Below are 17,614 nucleotides of genomic sequence, written 5' to 3'. Positions count from 1 at the left end.
ATATTTTTTAAAAATTTTTATTTTTCAGTTTTCCAAAATATTTTACCACAAATGGTAACCATCTAGTGTGAAAATCAGGTAAATTCACTTATCGAACAAGACTGTCAAAACCAATTGTATATCATTTGTACTGGTTTGTCCCACCAAAATGACCAAATTAATCGATCCAATTCTGATAAGAACTTATCACCATGGTGTGGCCCACCTTTTGCACAAATTAAATATTCTGCTGAAGAAAGGGTTGCCGGTTAAGTGGTGGCACAACCATAGTTAGCAAACTGTTCATGGTTTTGAAAACCTTCGTACAGTTGCTTCAACTTTAATAATCTGTATATTTTAAAATATAGGAAACAACTCTTCTTCTTCTTCTTTTTTTTTTTTGGTAAATTAAATCAGATTGTTTTATTCCAAAAGACATTTTTTAATTTAAAATTTCCTACACGGTGATTAAAAAAAAAAAAAAAACCAACAACAACAAACGAGAGTTATTGGCCATTAGTAAAATTGAGAATGTGGACAATGGAAAGTTTTGGCAGAGATGGATCAATTTATGTAAGTACTTATATAATATTCATGAAAATTGGTTTTATTTGAAGGCTTGACCCAAATAGATTCAATATTTAATTACTATAAATTAAAAGTCATTTATGATAGAGAGTTTTCATATGTTTTAAGGCATTCTTATTGATGGAGGGAAGGACATGATGAGGTCGATCACCGTCTTCCTTGGTCGATAAACGCCTTGAATTCACAAGAGAGAATTCTCGAATTCATGAGAGAAATAAGAAGTTTATAAGAAATTTTATGTATTGAATGAATAATAATAAAAACAAGTTTAACCTCCTTAAATAACCCTAAACAAACCCTAAGAACATAATCAAAAGAGTCCTAATCGAATAAGGAAAAAATGCGCAAATTACCATGTTTGTCGACCTGTCCTCAACCGATCGAATTGATTAGTCGAAACTGCTCAAAAATATCTAGAAACTAAAATTGGAAATCTCATGAATTTTGACCTATTGTTGAGGGTCAAATATTACATATTATCCCCCATTTATATCTTGATTTTATGAACATGATAATGCTTAATGTTCAATTTTACTCATGTCTGTGTTGCAAGATGAATTTAAGAGCTTGGATTGAAAAGGGTACTAAAAGCATGGATTTGATGCTCAAGAATTACCAAGGCAAGGAATGAATCTTAGAAGGTTAAGATTGAAGAATTCACATACTAAAGATCCAAGAAAACCAAGTGAGGAATGAAGAGAATCAAATATTTGAGGTAAAGAAAAGGAATCTTGAAATTATCCTGAAAACAAACATATTCCTGAAAGTGTCCTGAAGAAGCATATTCTGAAACTCTGGGTCATTCTATAAAATCGCACAGAGTGAAGTTTATTTTAAAAAACTACGAAAATTTGAGACAGTTTGTAGATTTTTCTAAGTCGGTGCGAAAGGAGGTGCTGCAAAACTATAAATAGGAGTCCCTAGGACATCCTTAGGCATCTTCTAGAGTTTGTGGAGTGGAGTAAAAGCGTGGAGAAGCCGTCGCCAAGAGTTTTTCTTCCCTTTCCTTAGTTGTTTTTATGCTTTTCTTAAGAGATTCTAGTTCAATTATGTCTATGGTTGGCTAAACCTCTTAGCTAGGGCTAAGAGGTGAAGCTTGTAGTGTGATAGGATGTTTCTATTGCTTTGATTCATGTTTATATTGAACTCTCTTTTATTCTAGTTTGATTATAAGGAATACTTTTAGCTTTTAATAGTTTGTTGTGACTTGAATTATAATGGATCTGCGATAGCTTTGAGTATGTTCTTTTCATATATTGAGATTGTAGAATTAGGCAATCCTGTTGTTCACCATTGTCCCATGGGCATGGTTGGGTGATGGAATCCTACCTAATCTTCCCAATTCTCTGATGACCGATCGTGGGATTGGAAATTCTGTTGTGAGCCATTGCCTCATAGGCATGGTTTGGTGATGGAATCACTTCTAGTTCTCACATCTTTCATCCATTGAGAATTAGGTTAAAGGAAGTTCAGATTTGATTTTACTAAAATATCTTCCAATTGGATAAGATGAGACTCTGATTCCAGTTGTGTTCGTGAATCAAGCATAGATCTCCCTGATCTCTACAAGTTGATCCTTGGAAACCTTAGTTTTTCACCTTTGAATTTACAAGTTTTAGTTAAATAATTCACAATTACTCTCTCAAATATTCTAGATTTAGTTTTTCATCTTTTTCTAGTTCTAGTTGCTTTCAGAAGATAAGCAAGTTCAGTCCCTGTGGATTCGACCTCGGTCTTACCGAGATTATTACTACATCGCGACCTTAAACTTGAGGTTGTGAACAAGTTTTTGGCATCGTTGCCGAGTATTGACGGTTGCGTTTTCTAGATTTGATTAGTTTTGAAATTAGGTTAAGATTAGGATTTTTCTACTTTCTATTTTTAGGTTAAGGTTTTTTCAGAATTATTTTAGTAACTTTCCTTTTTTGTCTTTAGAAACTAATTTACTTTCTAATTCTAGGATAAAAACTTTCCTAATTTGTTTTTAGAAACTAATTTTTTATTTTTTAGAAACTTTCCTAATCCATTTTTAGAAACTAACTTTCTATTTGTAGATTTAGAAACTTTCCTAATTTTTTTTAGAAACTAATTTTTCTTTTCTATTTCTAAATTTAGAAACTAACTTTTCTTTCTATTTCTAGATTTAGAAACCTTCTTAATTCGTTAAAAAATCTAACTTAGCTTTCTATTTCTAGGTTTAGAAACTTTCCTAATTTGTTTTTAGAAACTAATTTTTTTTAGAAACTTTCTTAGATCTACTCTCTAATTCTAGTTTTAGGAACTTTCCTTTTTTCTTTTTAGAAACTTTCTATTTTCTCTCTTTAAAAACTTTCTAATTTTTTGTTTTTAGAAACTAGTTGACTTTCCTAATTTGTTTTTAGAAACTTTCTAATTTTAGAACTTCTGTTTTTTTTAAAAATTGACTCGTTTTGTTTTGTTTTGCATGATATTAATTTAGGAACTTCTAATTTGGTAACTTTTTTCTAAACCCACCCACCCCCCCCCTCTCTCTCTCTATTTTTAGATTTCTATTTCCTTTCTTTCTTTTAGGTTTAGGTTAGATTCTGAAATTGAGGGCTGAGAGTGTTTTATGCCCAAGTGGGTTCGTGACAACACTCTACGTTTCTTGAGTGAAGGAGGATTGGTTGAGGGGTTATCTATCCATCGCAGGATTAGACACCACTTGAGATCCTCAGAGTTAATTGAGGTTATAGTTGCCAATCAACCGGTCAATCAACCAGGAAGACAACCTCAACCTAGGATTGAGGAAGTCTAGTATGAGAATGAGGTGCATTAAGAAACCTCGCCTCATACTTTACAAGACTATTTACAACCGGTGGGGATGAGCATGCCCTTATGCATGGTTTTTCTAGAAAATATGGGACATATGGATATCAATCCAGGGGTAATCCAACTCCTTCCAAAATTTCATGGGCTTGAATATGAAAATCCATATCTACACTTGAAAGAGTTTGATGAGATTATAGCCACTCTATACTTTCCAAACGTATCCGATGACACAGTCAGGCTGAAACTCTTTCCTTTTTCTTTGAAAGAGAAAGCTAAGACATGGTTGCATTCACTATGTCCTCAATCTATTGTTAGATGGAATGACATGACAAGGGAGTTCATAAAGAAAAATTTCCCATACTATAATACGAACACCCTTAGAAAGTCGATCATAAACTTCGCCCAAAAGGAAGATGAAACATTCTTCCAATGTTGGGAGTAGTTCAATGATCTTGTCAGTTGATGCCCACAACACGGTTTTGAAACGTGGCGCATCACGAACTTTTTCTATGATGGACTGACATCTCCCATGCGCTAAATAGTCGAGACAATGTGTAATAGGGAATTTATGAATAAAAGTGTTGATGATGTGTGGGACTACTTTGATAAGCTTGCTGAAAACACACAATTATGGGACATCTCCCCAAAATCAAGCACCATGTATAGGCCGAGTCAATCCAAAGAAAGGGGTGGAATGTATCTCCTGAAAGAGGATGATGATATCAATACTAAGTGGCTAATCTCACCAGAAAACTCGAGGCCATGGAATTAAAGAAGGATAAGGGCAAGGAAATTGTTTGCGGTATTTGTGGTTGCAACATTCACACAATTGAAAATTATTCAACAATATTTGCTTTTCAAGAGGTACTGAATGAGCAATTTAATGCCGTAAGTAATTACCAAAGAACTTTCAGTGGGCCCACCTCTAATTCGTACAATTCTAGCTGGAGAAATCATTCAAACTTCAGTTGGAGAAACGGACAAACTGCTACACCTCAAGGATTCCCTAACCAAATTCCATATCAAGGGAAACCTCAGGAGGATCCGGTTTTAAAGCATCTTCAAAATCAAGAGCTTTTCAATCAGGGGATGCTACAAGCCTTCCAAGACTTTACAAAGGTCATACAAGGACTTGACATAAGGAATACGATTGGGAATAAGAGGAGCCTTCCGGCTCAACCTCTTCCCAATCCTAAACCATAATATGAAGTTAGCGACCCGAGCTCTTCAAATTAGATGGAGCAAGCTAAATCTATTACTACTCTTAGGAGTGGGAAGACCAATGACAAAACCATTCCGGTTAGGGCTGAAAAGCCTAAGGACTCAGAAGAGGACAACAATGATAGATCAAGCCATGCCCCACAAGAATTAGAACCGAAACCTCAAGGGAAGCCAATTGCTCAATTTTTCCAACGGTTGGTTGCACCAAAACCTCTCTCTAACTCTCAGGACATTCTAGAGGAGCTAAAACAAGTGAATGTTAATATTTCTTTATTGGATGCGGTGAAACAAATACCTTCATATGCTAAATTTCTGAAAGGCCCATACACGACCAAAAGATGACAAAATATTCAAAAGAAGATCTAATTTTTAACTGAAAAAGTGAGTGGAATCCTGAAACAAGATGTGCCACAGAAATACAAAGATCCCGGTAGCCCAACCATACCTTGTGTAATTAGGAACTATCGAATTGAGCACGCACTTCTTGACTTAGGAGTGAATGTAAATCTGATTCCTTACTCGGTATACAAACAGCTAGGTTTGGGTGAATTGAAACCCACCTTAACCATATTACAACTTACTGATCGCTTAGTTCGTGTACCGAGAGGGGTAATTGAGGATGTGTTGGTCCATTTTGACAAATTCTACTACCCAATAGATTTTATCGTCTTGTATACACAACTCATCAGTAACATGAGCACTCAAATTCTGATCATTCTTGGTGGCCCATTCCTTACCACTTCGAACGCAATCATTAATTGTAGGAATGAAGTCACGAGTATGTCTTTTAGAAATATGACATTAGAGTTAAAAATCTTTTTCAATACGGGCAGACAGTTAGAGGATGATGATGATTTTCACGACATTAACATGATTAACTCTTACGTGAAAGATAAAACACTTTTGACCTTATCCTCTGACCCTCTATAGATGTTCCTAACACACTCTCATGATTTTGATGATGACATGATTAAGGAGACGAGAGCCATGCTTAATACCGTGCCGGTATTTGAAATTAACCGGTGGAGGCCATAATTTGAAGAATTACCCCATACTGATATAGTGCCTCTATCGTCTAACCTTAAGGCACCAAAGCTTGACCTAAAACCTTCGCCCTCTGATTTGAAATATGTCTATTTAGGTTAAGATGAGACGTACCCGATGGTGATTTCTTCCCACCTTGAGCAAGAACAAGAGAGTATGCTCATCTCTACTCTCATCGAGCATAAAGGATCCCTTGAATGGTCGATTGCAGACCTCAAGGGAATTGACCCTTTGATTTGTACTCACCGCATTGATCTTGAGGATAATGCGAAGACCTCACGACAATCACAATGTATACTAAATTCAAACATGAAGGAAGTGGTTATGGTCGAGGTTCTTAAACTATTGGATGTGGGTATCATATACCCTATATCCAATAGTCAATGGGTGAGTCCAACTCAGGTGGTTCCTAAGAAGTCCGAAATCACCATCGTAGCCAATGCCAACAATGAACTCGTGCCAACTAGAGTTACTACTAGTTGGAGAATGTGCATTGACTACAGGAAGTTGAATACCGTCATGAGGAAAGACCACTTTTCTTTGCCCTTTATTGATCAAAATTTGAAAAGGCTAGCTGGTCATTCCTATTATTGTTTCCTCGATGGTTATTTGAGCTACAATCAGATCGAGATAGCCCTTGAAGATCAGGAAAAGACCACATTTACATGTCCTTACGGCACCTTTGCTTACTGAATGATGTCATTCAGGCTATGTAATGCCCCCGCTACTTTTTAGCGATGTGTATTGAGTATTTTTCTAACATGGTGGGGTAATATTTAGAGGTCTTCATGGATGACTTCTCGGTCTTTGGTCTATCCTTCAGCGAATGTTTGGAAAATTTGAAAAATGTACTGAAGCGATGTGAGGAAAAGATCTTGCTACTGAATTAAGAAAAGTATCATTTCATGGTTCGTAAGGGAATTATCCTTGGACACATCATCTCGTCTAAAGGAATTGAGGTAGATAAAGCTAAGATTGATCTTATCTCTAACCTACCTCCACCCAAGAACATACGAGACGTGCGATCCTTTCTAGGACACGTCGGGTTTTACAAAAGATTCATAAAAGACTTTAGTCACCTCTCTCATCCCTTATATAATCTACTTCAAAAGGATGCACCATACGAGTGGACCAAGTAATGCCAGGAAGCTTTTACTAAGCTTAAGGGCATGTTAACCACTGCACCTATCATACAGCCACCCGACCGAAGCCTTCCTTTTAAATTTATGTGTGATGCGTCTGACTATGCTCTTGGGGCGATTTTAGGCCAGAGAAAAGAAAAGAAGCCCTATGTTATTCATTACGCAAGTAGAACTCTAAATCCTGCCCAAGTGAATTACTTGACTATAGAGAAGGAACTCTTAACTGTAGTGTTCGATTTGGACAAATTTAGGTCCTACTTAATGTTTACTCCCCAAGTATAGGGTTGTGATGTAGTAATAAACTCGGTGAGACCGAGGTCGAATCCCAAGGGACTGAAACTTGTACGTAATCTGAAACTAACTAGAACTAGAACTAGAATGAGATGAAATCTAAATCGAGTGTAATTTGAGGAATAATGATGAAATAATTATCTACAACTTAAACAATTTAGGGAAAGGAACTAGGGATTTAGAGGATCCACTTGTAGAGATCAGGGAGATCTTAAGCCTGTTTCAAGAACTCAACTGGACTTAGAGTCCCATCTTCATGAAAATCAAGACTGAACTTCCTTTGATATAGTTTTTAAGAGATGAAAGGTATATGAATTAGAATGGATTCCATCACCAAACCATGCCCAGGAGACAAAGTCAACAACAGAATTAAACTAATTACCAACCAAACAACATGATATGAAGGTTAGGAAGGGTACCGACATCCAACCATGTCCAGGAGACGATGGCAAACAACAGGGCTTCCTGACGTCATAATCAAAATAAGGAAAAAGAAATACTTAAAGCCATCGCAGACCCATTGTAATTTCAGTCACAACAGACCATTAAAAACTAAAAATATTCCCATAATAAAATTAAATCAAAATTCATTCAATCTAAACAAAAGACACACGCATAAATTCTCTCATCACGCTACAAGCTTCACCTCTTAGCCCTAGCTAAGAGGTTTAGCCAACCATGATTAGGCTAGATCTCATAAGAATAAAAGAAAACTCTAACAGATATACTCTCCCTGCTCCACGCTCACGTCCAGATCTGATATCCAACTTGAATGCCTCCTGAGATAGCCTTCCCGTTCTCTCTCTCTTCTTTCTTATAGGCTAGGACGTCCTGGAGAAGGAGTTCCGCACTCCTCTTTACGCAGAAAAGGCTTCTGGCGCAAACTCTGTTTCTCGCAGCAAGCAACGCACAAAAGGCTGCGTTTGGACTGAAGATCAGGACGTTGATCGTCCCGATTATTGCATCTTCCATCATGGATAGGGTCAACCCTGCCTGGGTCTTCAATTGGACGGTTCGGATCGCTGATCCGATCACGTTCTGGGTCACATAACTCCACGGAAGATCCGAATTTTTCGGACGCGCGTAAACCTTACGCAGGTTGCGCTGATGTGTTCGGTGGGCCCCATAATGATGTCTTCAGAGAAATCCACTTCGTTCATTGGATTCTTAACGAAAAACTGGTCAGGAAGGGTGGGTTTGTTTCAAATTTGGCATGGCCCATTGTACCAGATCCATTCGCCGTCCATCTTGCTTTTGGATGATCAAAAACAAATCTCTGGTACCTTTTGAAAATTTGCCACCTAGGCATGAGTGATATGGTCCTCGTGAATCTCATGGACGGTCCAGATCAGTCATCTAGACCATGATGGTGGCCCACAGAGATCACGCTCCCTCTCTGTACACGGACGTTCGTAGAGGGATGAAAACAGAAATTCCATTTTAAAGAGGAAAGCTCGGTCAACATCCTTTGACCTGCTCTGCTGATCTGGTGCACTGAGAGTGCACTTGTGCACTGTGCACTGACACCTCCAATGGGGTCTACTACAATGTTTTGGATGAAGTCCACTCCATCCATCCATCTCATCGTCTCATTTAAAGGGTCGAGACCAAAATTGAAGCATATCTAGATGTCAAGCGGGCCCCACATCAGGTATTAAAGGACTGATCTGTCCGAGAGCTGAAATACTCTATGTACGGTTAATTTGTAGTCCTCAAGCCATGTATGAAGTTTTGAACCGAATGGATGGTGGAAACCCTGTGATCTTGCATTCTGGACATCTTTCAGGTCACTTGAGCTTCAGTTTCTTGGTTTTTTTAGATTTATGGCGTTGATCTTGGTCCCCTGGGGTCCATCCCTTGCCTTGGTGATTCTGGAGCATTAAATCCATGCTTTTAGTACCCTTTCCAGTTCAAGCTTGTAATTGCACCTTGCATCATAAACACGATTACACAGGCCGTTAAACAGTATTATGTTTATAAATCCAGGTAATAACTAGGGTCTGATATGCAATATTTGACCCTCAACACAAGCCCCAACCAACATTTTGCTAGTCCCGAGCAAATTATGCGAAAAATAAGTTGAGAATTACAGGACAATTCCTATGAACTCGAGTGATTTTTGAAAAACAATTCAGATCCTAGAGGTATAAGATTTATGAATGTTGAGCCTTACCTTCTCCTGGACTTAAGCGCATGGTAGATTCCATAGTTAGGCTCAGAGCATTAATCCATCAATTAGAAACTATTCTAAACATTGAGTTCCATGGGTGTATAGTGTAAACTCGACTTACCATCATTAAGAGATCTAATCGTCAAGTTCCATGAGAACATTGATGAACAAGAGAGCATTCAGGACAATCCAAGCCTAAACTAGAACTTGCCTTATAGTTTTCTTTTCATTCTTCCAGCTTTTGATTTTTCCATTAAAAGTAACGCCAAGAAGGAAAATCAAATCCTTACTTATAGGGAGCAAACCTATGGTGAAGACTGTACACCCAACCCTTTTCACATATCATCCATGGAGAATTAAATCCATACCTCTAGGGAGCAAACCTATGGTGAAGATTATGATGGGCAAATTTTCAAGGTTCCAAGCCGGTTCCTTAGATGTTTAGTGATTACCAAGTTATAATTCAATATCAAACTGAAACCTTAATGTGAAAGCGAGATGTGACATGTGAAATCATGACTCAATCAATGTTTACATTTTCTAATTCTGAATTAACAATTTAAACTTAACTGTGAAATCTAACAGATACTAAATCCAAGAGTCCTAAATTATCAACATCACATATCTTAATTCTGAATCAAAGATGGCAAAAACAAAAACACTTCGGGTTCACAAAATTAAATTTTTTTTTTTTTCACACATTTACATTTTGCTCAAGACCACGAAAACACTGATTAGGCAACCTAATCTCCCACTCCCAACCTTAAATCTGCATTGTCCTCAATGTAAAGGAAATAAGAATGCTATGCACATAGGACAATGAAAGTAAAAGAGGAGTGATGGACAGATAGTACCTGGATGAAAGAATCACGAGGCTTTCCAAAGATATCAGACTAGGTTAGCACAAGAGAGAAACCAACAAAAGCAAACTATTCTAAAAAAATGTATAAAGCAAACTATCCTAATCCTATGAAAGCGATAAACTTACATATACCTCCATCAGATTAGGAGATCAATCCTGGTAAACAGGAGCAATCAGAGGCATGGACATGTCCTCTGAATCAAATTTCTTGACAAATTGTTTTAATCGATGTCCATTTACTTTAAATTCCTTACCATTATCGGGATCTCTTATCTCGACGGCCCCATGAGGATAAGCAGTAACCACAATGTAAGGGCCAGTCCAACGACATCGAAGCTTACCCGGAAAGAGATGTAGTCGAGAATCATACAAAAGGACTTTCTGACCTAGTGTGAATGATTTTCACAGAATATGTTGATCATGAAACGCCTTTATCCTGTCCTTGTAAATTCTCGAGTTCTCGTATGCGTCATTCCGGATTTCTTCAAGTTCATTCAACTACAGTTTACGTAGCGAGCCAGCGTTGTCCAGATTGAAATTTTAGATTTTTGATCACCCAGTACGCTTTATGTTCCAACTCCACAGGCAAGTGACAAGCCTTCCCATAGACAAGTCTAAAGGGAGACGTTCCAATAGAGGTTTTAAACGGAGTACGGTATGCCCATAAGGCATCGGTTAATCGGGTTGACCAATCCTTACGATCAGGGTTAACCATTTTCTCTAGGATATGTTTGATCTCCCTATTGGAAATCTCAGCTTGTCCGCTTGTCTATGGATGGTATGGGGTGCTCACCTTGTGAGAGATACCGTATTTCTTCATTAAGCTTTCGAATGGTCTATTACAAAAGTGTGAGCCCCCATTACTAATGATGGCTCGAGGCATTCCGAACCAAGAAAGGATATTCTCTTTTAAGAATTTAATGACTGTGCGGTGGTCATTGTGTCGGCACGGAATCGCTTCGACCCATATAGTGACATAGTCTACAGCGAGCAAAATATACAAATTTCCAAAGGATTGGGGGAAAGGTCCCATAAAATCAATGCCCTAGCAATCAAATGCTTCTATGATAAGGATGGGATTCAAAGGCATCATATTTCGATGGGACAATGCTCACAAACCTTACAAAACTCATGAGTGTCCCTGAATATAGTGGGCCAATAAAAGCCACACTACAGAATCTTGGCCATGGTCTTTTTAGCAGAAAAGTGACCATCACAGGCCTGTGAGTGATAGAAGGAGATGACACTCTGATGCTCATCGTTTGGCACACATCTCCTTAGGATCTGGTCTGGGAAATATTTAAATAAATATGGATCGTCCCAGAAAAAGTTGCATACCTTGTTAAAGAATTTCTTCTTATCTTGGGCAGTCCAATGTGTCGGTATGGAACCTGTGGCAAGATAATTAGCAATATCAGAGAACCAAGGTGAATGTGAGACTCTGAATAATTATTCATCAGGGAACATATCATTGATATGGGTCGTTTCAAGGGAATTAGAGGGATTAAGGCGAGAAAGATGATCAGCTACTACGTTCTCTAGTCCCTTTTTATCTTTTATTTCTAGGTCAAATTCCTAGAGTAGAAGGATCCATCGTATCAGGCAAGGCTTAGAATCATTCTTAGAAAGAAGATACTTAAGTGCCGCATGATCTGTGTAGATAATGATCTTGGATTCAATCAAGTAGGACCTAAATTTGTCTAAGGTGAACACTACGGCTAATAGTTCCTTTTCCATAGTCGAGTAGTTCACTTGGGCAGGATTTAAAGTCCTACTTGCGTAATGAATGACATAGGGCCTCTTATCTTTTCTTTGACCTAGAACCGCTCCAAGAGCATAATTAGAGGCGTCGCACATAAGCTCAAAAGGGAGGCTCCAGTCGGGTGGCTGCATGATAGGTGAAGTGGTTAGCATGCCCTTAAGCTTGGTGAAAGCTTCCTGACATTGCTCAGTCCACTTATATGGTGCATCATTTTGCAGAAGATTACATAAAGGACGAGAGAGGAGACTAAAGTCTTTTATGAATTGCCTGTAAAATCCTGCGTGTCCTAAGAAGGATCGCACGTCTCTAATATTTTTGGGTGGAGGTAGGTTAGAGATAAGATCGATTTTTGCCTTATCCACCTCGATTCCTTTGGACGAGATAACATGTCCAAGGACAATTTCCTTATGAACCATGAAATGACACTTCTCCTAATTAAGTACCAAGTTCTTTTCTTCACATTTTTTCAGCACACATTTAAGACTCTCTAAGCACTCGCTGAAAGATAAACCGAAAATAGAGAAATCGTCTATGAAGACCTCTAGATATTTCCCCACTATGTCAGAAAAGATACTCATCATACATCGCTGAAAGGTGGCAGAGGCATTACATAATCCGAATGGCATCCTTCTGTAGGCAAAGGTGCCGTAGGGACATGTAAATGTGGTCTTTTCCTGGTCCTCAGGGGCGATTTCAATCTGATTGTAGCCCGAATACCCGTCAAGGAAACAGTAATAGGAATGACCAGCTAGCCTTTCCAAGATTTGATCAATGAAGGGCAAAGGAAAGTGGTCCTTCCTCGTGACAGTATTCAGCTTCCTGTAGTTAATGCACATTCTCCAACCAGTAGTAACTCTAGTTGGCACGAGTTCATTATTGGCATTGGTTACGTTGGTGATCCCAGACTTCTTAGGAACCACCTGAGTTGGACTCACCCATTGACTATCGGATATGGGGTATATGATACCCACATCCAATAGTTTAAGAACCTCGGCCTTAACCACTTCCCTCATGTTTGGATTTAGTCTACGTTGTGATTGCCGAGCGGTCTTCGCATTATCCTTAAGATATATGCGGTGAGTACAAATCGAGGGGTCGATTCCCTTGAGGTCTGCTATCGTCCATCCAAGGGCTCCCTTATGCTCAATGAGAGTAGATATGAGCATACTCTCCTGTTCTTTCTCCAGATGGGCAGAGATCACCACTGGGTATGTCTCATCTTAACCTAAATATATGTATTTCAAATCAGAGGGCAAAGGTTTTAGGTCAAACTTCGATAGCTTGAGGTTAGACAGTAGAGGCACTACATCGGTTTGTGGCAATTCTTCAAATTGTGGCCTCCACCGATTAACTTCAGGTACCGGTGTAGTATCAAGCAAGGCACACATCTCCCTAATCATGTCATCATCAAAATCATGGGAGTGGGCCAGGCACGTCTCTAGAGGATCAGAGGATAAGGTCAAAGGTGTCGTATCTTCCACGAGAGAGTCAATCATGTTAATGTCGTGGAAATCGTTATCATCCTCTAAGTTTCTGCCGTTATTGAAAAAGATGTTTGACTCCAATGTCATATTTCCAAAAGACATAGTCATGACACCATTCCTGCAATTGATAATTGCATTTGAAGTGGCAAGGAATGGGCGTCCAAGAATGACGAGAATCTGAGTGCTCATGTTATTGATGGGTTCAGTGTCAAGGATGATAAAATCTACAAGGTAGTAAAATCTATCTACTTGGACCAACACATCCTCAATTATCCCTCTTGGTACACAAACAAAGCGATCAGCAAGTTGTAGTGTGGTTAGGGTGAGTTTCAATTTACCCAAACCTAACTGTTTGTATACCGAGTAGGGAATCAGATTGACGCTCGCTCCTACGTCAAGAAGTGCGTGATCAATTTGATCGTCTCCGATTACACATGATATGGTTGGGCTACCGGGATCTTTGAATTTTTGTGGCACGTCTTGCTTTAGGATGACACTCACTTTCTCAGTCAAGAATATCTTCTTTTGAATACTCTGCCGTCGTTTGGTCGTGCATAAGTCTTTTAGGAATTTGGCATATGAAGGTATCTGTTTTACAACATCAAGTAGATGAATGTTGACTTTCACTTGTTTCAACACTTCTAGGATATCCTGAGAGTTAGAGAGAGGTTTTGGTGTGACCAACCGTTGGGGAAATGGAGCAACTGACTTTTCTAGAAGTTCCGGTTCTAATTTTTGTGGGGCATCAGTAGATCCATCATTGTTGTCCTCTTCTGGTTCTTAAGGTTTTTCGGACATAACCGGAAGGGTTTTATCAATGATCTTCCCACTCCTAAGAGTGGTGATGGATTTAGCGTGCTCCATTTGATTTGAAGAGCTGAGATTACTTATCTCGTATTGCGGTTTAGGATTGGGGAGTGGTTGTGCAGGAAACATCCCCTTTTTTATAAACGTCATACGTGAATCCATCTTTTGCATAAAATCTCGCATTGCCTGGGTCAGCTCTTGCATGGAATTTTGAATTGGTTCTTCTTGAGGTTTCCCCTGATTTGGATTTTGATTGAAGAAACCTTGAGGGGTAGCAGTTTGTCCATTTCTCCAGCTAAAGTTTGGATGATTTTTCCAACCAGGATTGTACATATTAGAAGTTGGTCCATTGAAAGGTCTTTGATAAGTATTTACGGCATTGGATTGTTCATTCAACACTTCTCGAAAGGCGGGTATTGTAGGACAATTTTCAGTTGTATGAATGTTGCAATCACAGATGCCACAAACACTTTTATTAACCTTATCCTTCTTTCCTTCCATGGCCTCAAATTTTCTTATGAGCGTAGTCACTTTATACTTGAGATCATCCTCTTCTTTCAAGAGATACAATCCACCTTTCTCCTTAGATTGAGTCGGCCTGGATGTGGTGTTCGATTTGGGGTAGTAGTCCCATGATTGTGTTTTTTCAGCAAGACTATCGAGGTAATCCCATCCCTCGTCGACATTTTTATTAATGAATTCTCCATTACACATTTTCTCGACCATTTGGCACACGGACGATGTCAGTCCATCGTAGAAAAAATTTGTAATGCGCCACGTTTCAAAGCCGTGTTGTGGGCATGAACTGACCAAATCCTTGAACCTTTCCCAACATTGGTAAAATGTTTCATCCTCCTTTTGGGTGAAGTTCATGATTGCTTTTCTAAGGGTAATCGTTTTATGATGTGGAAAAAATTTCTTTATAAATTTCCTCTGCATATCATTCCATGTGCCAATGGATCTAGGACGCAGTGAATGTAACCACGTCTTAGCCTTCTTCTTCAAGGAAAAAGGAAAGAGTTTCAGCCTAACTGTGTCTTCAGACACATTTTGAAAATATAAAGTGGCTATGGTCTCATCAAACTCTTTTAAATGTAGATATGATTCTTCAGATTCAAGCCCATGGAACTTAGGAAGGAGTTGGATAACCCCTGGCTTAATGTCTATATGTCCTGTATTTTCAGAAAAAATCATGCATGAGGGTGTACTCACCCCCGCTGGTTGTAAATAATCTCGTAAAGTACAAGGCGGGGGTGCTTGATGTTCCTCATTCTCATCCTGAATGTCCTCCACCCTAGGTTGGGGTAGAAGAGGTTGGTTTTCAGCCATCACTTTAATTAACTCAGGGGATTTCGAGTGGTGTCTAGTCCTGCGATGGATAGTCAACCCCTCAACCAATCCTCCTTTAGTCAAGAGACGTCGAGTGTTGTCACGGGCCCATTTGGGTATGAAACACTCGCAGCCCTCAATCAAATTTGAAACCTAATCCTAAGAAAGGAAAAGAAAATCTAGAAAGAAAGAGAGGGTTGGAAAGAAGTTACCAAATTGGAGTCCCTAAGTTAAAAACCAAATTAGAAATTTCTATCTTAAAAGCCTACAAAATAGGAAAGTTAGATTCTAAAAGAGTTAGAATTAGAAACTTGCTAAAAAAATAAATCCTAATTTAGAAATAGCAAGGAAGAAATTAAGAAAGAAATTACCAATTTAGAAACCTATCTCAAAATCCTACAAAACAGGAAAGTTGGGTTAGTTTCTAAAAAGGTGAAAAAAAAACTTTCTAAAATAAATGAAAGCCTAAAAAAAGAAAATTTCTAAAAATAGAAAGTTAGTTTCTAAAAAGGAAATCTAGAATAAGAAAGTTTCTAAAACTAAAATCCTAATTCTAAAAATAGAAAAAGTAGAGAAATTAGAAAGGAATTACCAAATTAGAAGTTTATGTCAAGATCCTATAAAACAGGAAACAAGTTAGTTCTAGAAATCAAATAGAAATAAAAATCTAAAACTAAAGTTAGTAAAATCCTAATCTTAAACTAATTCTAAAACTAATTAATTTCAAAGAATCATAACCGTCAATCCCCGGCAATGGCGCCAAAAACTTGTTCACTTCCTAAGTATAGGGTTGTGATGTAGTAATAAACTCGGTGAGACCGAGGTCGAATCCCAATGGACTGAAACTTGTACGTAATCTGAAACTAACTAGAACTAGAACTAGAATGAGATGGAATCTAAATCGAGTATAATTTGAGGAATAATAATGAAATAATTATCTAAAACTTAAACAATTCAGGGAAAGGAACTAGGGATTCAGAGGATCCACTTGTAGAGATCAGGAAGATCTTATGCCTGTTTCAAGAACTCAACTGGACTTAGAGTCCCATCTTCATGAAAATCAAGACTGAACTTCCTTTGATATAGTTTTTAAGAGATAAAATGTATATGAATTAGAATGGATTCCATCACTAAACCATGCTCAAGAGACAAAGTCAACAACAGAATTAAACTAATTACCAACCAAACAACATGATATGAAGGTTAGGAAGGGTACCGACATCCAACCATACCCAGGAGATGATGGCGAACAACAGGGCTTCATGATGTCATAATCAAAATAAGGAAAAAGAAATACTTAAAGCCATCGCAGACCCATTGTAATTTCAGTCACAACAGACCATTAAAAACTAAAAATATTCCCATAATAAAATTAAATCAAAATCCATTCAATCTAAACAAAAGGCACATGCATAAATTCTCCCATCACGCTACAAGCTTCACCTCTTAGCCCTAGCTAAGAGGTTTAGCCAACCATGATTAGGCTAGATCTTATAAGAATAAAAGAAAACTCTAATAGATATACTCTCCCTGCTCCACGCTCATGTCCAGATCTGAAATCCAACTTGAATGCCTCCTGAGATAGCCTTTCCGTTCTCTCTCTCTCTTCTTTCTTATAGGCCAGGACGCCCTGGAGAAGGAGTTTCGCACTCCTCTTTACGCAGAAAAGGCTTCCGGCGCAAACTCTATTTTTCGCAGCAAGCAATGCACAAAAGGTTGTGTTTGGACTGAAGATCAGGACGTTGATTGTCTCGATTATTGCATCTTCCATCATGGATAGGTTCAACCCTAGCTGGGGCTTCAATTGGACTGTTCGGATCGCTGATCCGATCGCGTTCTGGGTCACATAACTCCACGGAAGATTCGGATTTTTCGGACGCGCGTAAACCTTACGCAGGTTGCGCTGATGTGTTCGGTGGGCCCCATAATGATGTCTTCAGAGAAATCCACTTCGTTCATTGGATTCCTGACGAAAAACTGGTCAGGAAGGGTGGGTTTGTTTCAAATTTGGCATGGCCCATTGTACCAGATCCATTCGCCGTCCATCTTGCTTTTGGATGATCAAAAACGGATCTCCGGTACCTTTTGAAAATTTGCCACCTAGGCATGAGTGATATGGTCCTCGTGAATCTCATGGACGGTCCG

The 17,614-nt window shown here is 38.5% G+C and overlaps 2 non-coding genes across 2 annotated transcripts; one reads left to right on the top strand and one right to left on the bottom strand.

Annotated features, from left to right (window-relative positions):
* Nucleotides 1–3,730: 3,730 nt before the first annotated feature.
* LOC131224558 (small nucleolar RNA R71) lies at nt 3,731–3,837 on the bottom strand. Its single transcript, XR_009161031.1, has one exon. It is a non-coding gene; the product is annotated as a small nucleolar RNA R71 (small nucleolar RNA).
* Nucleotides 3,838–14,924: 11,087 nt separating this feature from the next.
* Nucleotides 14,925–15,031, top strand: LOC131224436 (small nucleolar RNA R71). Its single transcript, XR_009160921.1, has one exon. It is a non-coding gene; the product is annotated as a small nucleolar RNA R71 (small nucleolar RNA).
* Nucleotides 15,032–17,614: the final 2,583 nt, after the last annotated feature.

Source organism: Magnolia sinica, chromosome 13 (genome assembly GCF_029962835.1).
Source record: "Magnolia sinica isolate HGM2019 chromosome 13, MsV1, whole genome shotgun sequence".
In the NCBI taxonomy this organism is placed as follows: Eukaryota; Viridiplantae; Streptophyta; class Magnoliopsida; order Magnoliales; family Magnoliaceae; genus Magnolia; species Magnolia sinica.
This window is presented reverse-complemented; position numbering and strand designations above follow the sequence as displayed.